This window comes from Macrosteles quadrilineatus, unplaced genomic scaffold (genome assembly GCF_028750875.1).
Source record: "Macrosteles quadrilineatus isolate MER2022 unplaced genomic scaffold, UCM_ALF_1.0 Scaffold_1__1_contigs__length_201487025, whole genome shotgun sequence".
NCBI lineage: Eukaryota > Metazoa > Arthropoda > Insecta > Hemiptera > Cicadellidae > Macrosteles > Macrosteles quadrilineatus.
Genome location: NW_026542594.1, coordinates 50,802,812 through 50,811,036, shown reverse-complemented (window position 1 = coordinate 50,811,036; position 8,225 = coordinate 50,802,812).

Here is an 8,225-nt window from a genome sequence, read left to right as displayed (position 1 = left end):
ACTAAATCCAGCTATTTCCGGTATTTTAGACTGCCGCCTCGAAAACGGGTTTGTGAGCTCGGGATCAGTAAGGCGCGCGCCTAACTTGTGCAGGGATAATCTCGCGCCTAAATATTGTTGGTTTGGGAGTCAAGTAGACTTAGGCGCCTGCCTAAGAGATAGTCTCGGTGGGTTTGGGAGACCAATTTCGGGACTAAGAGATATGTTTTCGTCATAAAAATCAGTGAGTTTAGTCCCGAACTTTAGGCCTGCCAGGGGGCAGGTCTAAGTCGACATCATGCCAGTATTAGCTCATTAGCAAGTTAATTGTTTACATATTAACAAAAAGAATGTTATATTGGAATTCGTTATTAAATTCCGAACATTTTCATTATTCTTAAAGTATATTTGAAAAAAAAACAAATTTTAGGTTTCTTAAGTTAAAAATAAAACAAAGATCGCTTTTAACCAAAAATTATTTTGTTTTTTGTATTACCCACAATAATTAATTTTGAATGTTATTGTTATTGTTAATGTTATTGTTGATTATTTATTGTTGTTGTTGTTGAATTATTATTATTATTTGAATAATTTAAATTATTTATTGTAGGCGGCAGTTTTTTTAAATTTTATTGTTAGATGCAATATAAATATGGGCGATAACGGGAGTTGTTTTAACCGAGAGTTTGATAATAAAGACCCAAACCTTAATTATAAATAATCTACGATATAAACAACTCGTGACCGCATGACGTCACAAAGCTGGAACTTGTGCTTCCCCCATCTGAGGAATCACAAGTGAAACTTCGTGGATATGTTGGTGCATATACAGGGTGTTGAAAATGTCTGGAACCAACATTATATCTGGTGAGTGGTTAAAGAAAAACAACTGATATTTTGTGTACGGATATACTATGGTTTTACCTATCTTTTGGTGCCTTATGAAAATTTTTACCACTTATAGGGAACGTCCTGTGGAGGATGCAGTAAAAAGTTTTAATAGAAGCCTATGGTAAATGATACATAATTTTAAAGGCCATTTTTTTCTGAGTAAGGAGCCACAAGTTTCATCTCAAAAGGACCACCCTAGCAAAAATGGCGACTGTTTGAAATTTAAAAATTCCGTTCCCTATAAGTGGTTTTTTAAATTTCAAACAGTCGCCATTTTTGCTAGGGTGGTCCTTTTGAGATTAAACTTGTGGCTCCTTACTCACAAAAAAATGGCCTTTAAAATGATGTATCATTTACCATAGGCTTCCTTTAAAACTTTTTACTGCATCCTCCACAGGACGTTCCCTATAAGTGGTTTTTTTTTAATTTCAAACAGTCGCCATTTTTGCTAGGGTGGTCCTTTTGAGATGAAACTTGTGGCTCCTTACTCAGAAAAAAATGGCCTTTAAAATGATGTATCATTTACCATAGGCTTCCATTAAAACTTTTTACTGCATCCTCCACAGGACGTTCCCTATAAGTGGTAAAAATTTTCATAAGGCACCAAAAGATAGGTAAAACCATAGTTTATCCGTACACAAAATATCAGTTGTTTTTCTTTAACCACTCACCAGATATAATGTTGGTTCCAGACATTTTCAACACCCTGTATATGGAATCCATAGGTTTGTAATTGTTACATATGCAACACATTTATTATGATTAATATAAATTCTAGACATTGTTATAATATAACTTACTTCATTATTGATTATTTTTTATTTTTACAGACATATGAAATTAATTTATATTTTTCAATTATTTTGTATATTTTTTTGGCGTGGGAATGGGAAATCTGTATATATTGGATATTATTATCACCTATTGTGTCTTAATGCTTATTCACATCAGAATTTATTTGAAGGCTAGTTATGTTTCCCTTAAGTTTAGAAAAAAAGGATTTGTGTTATTGCAACAGATACTTTACAATTGCAGTTTTATCTTAAACTCAAAACTATGTCGGGGGTAAGGAGTCGATATGTTGTCAATACAAATCGCAATATTTCTTAAACATTACAGATAGCTGGATTTTATTTACACCTCTGTTCTTCGATGAATTTAAATACTATTGAAATTATGCTTAACAAATTAACCTTCCAAGAGTAACATGTTTTCGTAGATGGTTCATTTGTTGCAATAATAAGATTATATTCACCATAATCATTGTCATCATCGGGAATGTATTCCAGAGGGGTTTGATCTGCCAATATTTCCTCCATCCCCGTATCTTCCTCTGTAGTTGGCGATGGCGGTCCTCCCCCTGTTTTAAATTTACTACGGCGTTCGGCAGCTTTCTTTGTTTTTTAAGTGCTTTTAATTCTTTTCCAAGCAGTTTTTAACTGGGGGATGGTTCGCTGATGTACAAAAATGGACCATAAATAGAATTTCTTTAAACTCTCAGAGTTTGGCTATAAGCACCCGTACCTTAATTATAAATATTTTAATAGTAAGGAAATAATTAGCAACCGCATGCATACCCCCCACTCACCCCCCTACGAAAGAGTGAAGAGATAGTAAACAAAACATAAAAAACTGCAAATAGCTCACAGTCATAATCGTTATCTTTTAATTGTGTTGTGATTGAGCTCAGTTCAGTGTCATTGACAAGTGCTAGTTACGTCAAAATGGAGTACCTAGATTATTTGGAATATAAGAAAATATATACAGTATATCAAAAACCCGCCACAGAAAACCTGCAGACTAAGCGAATTTCCAAATAACCTAATAGGGCTTTCAATTAAATTTATCTAAATAATTTTAGGTTTAACAAGCACCTGAAACTACCTACGTGTAGGTATGCTGCTACAGGGAGGGCAATAAAGTGTGTTTTTTTACAAAATATTAACAGCTTTATAAAAAATAAATAAATTTGCCAAGTTTCATAAAAATATATCCATAAACGACCACACTACAACAGTTAACTTATTCTCCATAAGAATCACATGGGAATTTAAAATTACAATTTTCTCAATAGTCTCTGTAGCCAATAACCGCACAAAATATTTTAAGATACTAATTTGTTTTTTATGCTCTTTAAAATATTTTAAAGATAAAAATTTATGTTATAGGGGCTAAAATTGAGAAAAAAAACTATTTTTATCCCATACAACTCCGGGTTCCCTTGGTCTGATCATGCTGGTTCGCGAACTCATTAAGGAGAATCGCGCCTTACACTTTCATGACAAATTTTATCAAAATCAGACAAAAATTACCCAAGTTATCACGTTTATGGACGTATATATAATACATTATATATAGGCTATACATATATACAATTTTGAACGAATAGTGTTTTTGGCCTCTAGCTAGGGACATCGAAATGGAAAAGTATATCGGTCCCGGAACTAAGTGCTGCCTACGGTAATAGATACTTCCCTAGGAAAATTAGATAAAAGAGTGTCATGTAAAAAAGATTTTAAATTGACAACAATTTTTTCTAAGTAGCCTACTGTATTAAAAGATATATTTTACATTTACCTTGGCTTCACACAATCATAACCTCCGCAATTACTTTTTATTATTTTTTTCCGTCAATACCCCTATATTATACTGGGAAATTACTGTTTAATTTTGAAGCTTTTATGGCATGAAACCGAATTTCCGATGTTAATCCTATGTTGCTCTGTACGTATTTATAAGGTGTAGTACTTAAAATACAACTAGTAGTACTTAAAGACAACTGATAAAATAATTATAAATCGTAAAGTGAAAATAAAGTTAGATCTTAAAAGAATTTAATATAAACAATTACGGTTCTTCAGTCATTGGGATGTAAAACAACGATCTTACAAAACTACATTTTTGCAATGGTACAATGCAGAAACATACACCGTAGTCTACTAATTAGCCACCATTGATATACCAAGATAAAATTGTATCCATCTTCAATAATTGTTCATCTTTTGTTGTTGTCAACTGTAACGGGTTCTGCAATGGCCGTTGCCAACGTCAAAACCTGAATTCCCCGCGATTCCCTGTCCATCTAGCTGTGCTGCAACTTAGGCGCGACTATACTTGATCTACGACCATTTCAACTTAGGCGCGAGCTCCCAAGCCTGGTTTCTGGTCCGGGGACTAAAGTTAGGCGCGTCCAACACTAGGCGCGTACTAGCTGGGCTCGAGCTCCCAAACCGCCCCTTAAAGTTCCTCAATTCTGGAAACCTGACCCAAAAATTTGGTTCGTTCAAATTGAAGCTCAATTTCGAAGATCACAAATTGTCTCAGATCAAGGCAAGTTCGACACGGTGGTAAGTTTTATTGAGGCTGATATTCTATCTCAAGTCTCTGAGATTGTCACAGATCCACCAGCAGAGAACAAATACATAGCAATAAAAACTAAATTAATTTCCTTGTATGATGAAAGTGACACAAAAAAAATACAAACCCTTCTGACAGGTATGGAACTTGGGGACCATAAACCCTCGCAACTTCTGAGTAGAATGAGGTCACTGGCTCAGAATAAGGTGAGTGACGATTTTTTAAAAGCTCTTTGGTTGAAACAACTACCGATCAATGCTCAAACTACTCTTTCAATTTGTGATGAAAACTTATCTTAACTTTCGGAGATGGCTGACAAAATTATTGACATCACAACTAATCATCTAAATTCCACTACCTCTGTTTCTTCCATTGAACCACAGGATTCAATTATAACTAATCTCTGAAAACAAATATCAGAATTGTCTAATGAAATTCAATCCATCTACAAAAACAACCTAAGTCAATCCAAATGTGTTTCTCACAACACGAACACAAGGAAATCTTCTCCGCAACAGTCTTTGTGTTAGGTACTCTCCGAAAACAAATATCAGAATTGTCTAATGAAATTCAATCCATCTACAAAAACAACCTAAGTCAATCCAAATGTGTTTCTCACAACACGAACACAAGGAAATCATCTCCGCAACAGTCTTTGTGTTAGGTACTATCACTTTAATTTTGGTGGTCGTGCTCGCAAATGCACACCTCCCTGTTTGTTATCTCATTTACCATTGGAACAGGAAAACTCCAGCCCCCAGGTTCTTCGGCGACACGACCTAAGGGGGCAGAAGTGAGTCGCCTATTTGTTCATGATAAACAGTCATTGTCCAAATTTCTCGTGGACACTGGAGCTGATTTTTCTGTCATTCCAGCTAGGTACTCTTAAGGATAAAAATCACCCACAGAAACTTGAACTTGTTGCTACTAATAGTACCAAAATCTATATATTTAATACACAGTTGTAACACTGTTTTCTCAGTAATTACTGGACCGATCCACAAGATTTATGTCTCAAATTAAAGTAGATAGTGTGTAGATTTGCCGAACTTCATTAGAATTTACGTTTTTTCTAAGGGCTACGTCCTACAGCCCTTCAAAGGTCGAGTCAATACAATTCTTATTGAAGAATATAATACACAGTTTATAAATTATTTGTCAGCTGTTTAATGTTTGTCAGATATTTGTTATTATTTTTATAACCTCACTTTCAGTATCTATATATTAATTTGAAACTGTTTTTCTTTGTGAGAGCTAATTTGAGAGAACGGCAGGGCGTAGAAACTCGGTAGAGGTGTCTAAAGAAAGGGCTTGGTCTGTAGATGAGCCATCATAAGAGAAACGTGGTAAATTCCCTTGGAGCTCTGCCCCAGTGGCCTTTAAATTCCCATCCCATGTTATTCTTATGGGGGGAAAACGGGATTTTGTCACAGCTAATTTCAGAGAACGGCTGGGCATAGAAACTTGGTAGGGGTCTTTAAAGAAAGGTCTTGGTCTGTAGATGAGCCATCAAAAGAGAAACAAAGTAAATTCCCTCGGGGCTCTGCCCCAGAGGCCTTTAAAGTCCCCTCAGTAGATTTGTTTACATTATGACCATGTATAATTTTACACTAGGTACTTTTTAATGAAACAGCTGTTAATATTTAAATTGTGATTTACTGAATTTGTCAAAACGAAGTACTGTATTTGCAAAGGTTTTTTCTGATTTTAAAATCGATTTTCTCCTGCATCGTGTCATGTTTTGCAATATGATGCTGTAATGTTGTAATGTTATAATGTGCAATCCAAATCAGTGGAAAATCCTAATATCACAGTAACTCTAAAAAATATTTCTTATGGAGTTAACTTATGTCTATTGTATCGGTTGGACTCTGCCTTTTTTTACCACTTCTTGGAGATTGTACGTAGGCGTGTTGCACGTAGATGATGTTCTTTGGCGTATTGCATCCGTAGACGATAATTGGGTTAGTGTAATTATTACAATGGAAAAAAGCGAGAAATCCTGGACAATTTGATATAGGCCTACTAAAAATAAAACTGAATTATAAGAAATAGAAATGATGTTTTTTTTCTTCATTTATAATCGTCAGAGAACCTAATGGGGCTATGAGTGGGAAACATTTGTAGAAAACTCTAAAAAACAAGATCAGCTTTTGAAAAAAGATAAGATATTTACAAACAATATTAATTACATCTAACTGTTGTGTACATCGTCAGTATTTCCATAATCTTTGAGTCGACTTTTTTTAAATCATCGGAAATTATGACCATTATTCGTTTTAAAATAACGCCTGTAATACTTCGCAATTGCTCGAATTCGAGCAACAGGTACACACTAGTGTAATTATTAATCTAGGAGTTCGTGTTTATAAACACACAATTTTGATCCAGGAAAAGTGTATTTGTTTAGCTTTTTATACCACAATGTATTATTTATAATTGTATTTGAACATTATTTGTATGTTTTGGTGTACATTTTGTATTTTTGAAATGTTTTCATTAGTTTTCCTGCGAAGTGATCTGAAGGAAAGTGGTAATTGAGTTTAAGTTTGAGTATGGAATGTGAAATAATACCCTTAGTAGGGACGGAAACTTATTGTTCTGATCAATATAATTTATTCTCTATTGCCACCAGAACAATCATAGGGAAATGCACGTACAAGTTGTACAGATAATTGTTAATGAGTGGGAAACATACAAACCTTTTATCTTAAGTGATTTATCTTACTCAATATCAGGGTTTGACGTTTAGCAGTACCAAATTTTACCTTCACACGCTGAGGTGGTGGTGGTGGTGGTGGTGGTGGTGGTGTGAGTACGCTGGGATACGTGGAACTACAATTTATCAGTGAACTATACCCTAAATATTTTTTTTTAGTACACAGGGAAGTTGCTTGAGAAACTGTGACACTTACGATTTCGGGTCTGGCGAAGAAGTATGACTTTATGTTTAATGGCAATGTTGACTCGGGTCATTATAGCGTTATAAAGCTTTATCATTAACTCCAGGGTGTGAAAAGTACAAAAAGAAAAAGAAAAGGTAATCCTTAACCGGGCGTAAAGAGACATACAACACGAAAAAAAACATGTAGAGAACCATCGAACCAAACAAGTAAAGAGCAGTAATGTCGTTAAATGTGCTCTGGAAGTCCTTACAAAAAAACACCAACTCTTTTGAATTGGGTTGGTTAAATTGGATTCGTCACTACAGCAAATCTACATCAAGTCAGATCATACTATCAGGGACACAAATATATTCTCCTTATGTTGTCACAAGGGGAAGGTAAAATGAGCTCCTTAATCAACATTTTGAGTTTAAGGAAAAGCTTATCAATGGGGCTACAGCGAATGTAAATAAAGTAGTGAGGGTCAAAAGAAAAAACAACTATTTGAATAATATACTATCCCACAACTCTGCAGTTGAAATGGCGAGTTCTGAGTCTCATTTGTATAAACATCTTTCTGGTAGGTAGTGGTAGTCTATATAATTTTAAGATCCGGGTCTCCCTTTACCATCGGAATGGACCGTTAATACTCTAACATTGAACCAAAGTATGCCCAACTTTATATATACGACGTAAACACAGCTGTTACTCACAGAATGGGTCAGCGGTTCATGAAATGCTACCAACTGCTGATGCGTGATTTACATGTAAGTGACTATATTTATTCCATACAACAAATGTAATAAACAAAACCAGTTTAAAGTGTAACTCGAATTAATATAAAACATTAATTTGGTTAAACTTATATATTAGTTTGATTAACATAAAATAGTTTATACAGGCCAACTATCAGTTCTATTTCATGTAAAAACTTAAGTAACCCCTAAATAAAATACAAAGATAAACAGTATTTGTTAATTGTTATGTCTTTTATTGCTGACAATATTCCCGTGGCGGAGCACGGGCGGTTAACTAGTTAAAACTTATGGCCAAAGACAACTTCTGATTGATTTAGGACTAAACAAGCTTTTCAAATGGAATTTTATAGTAGCC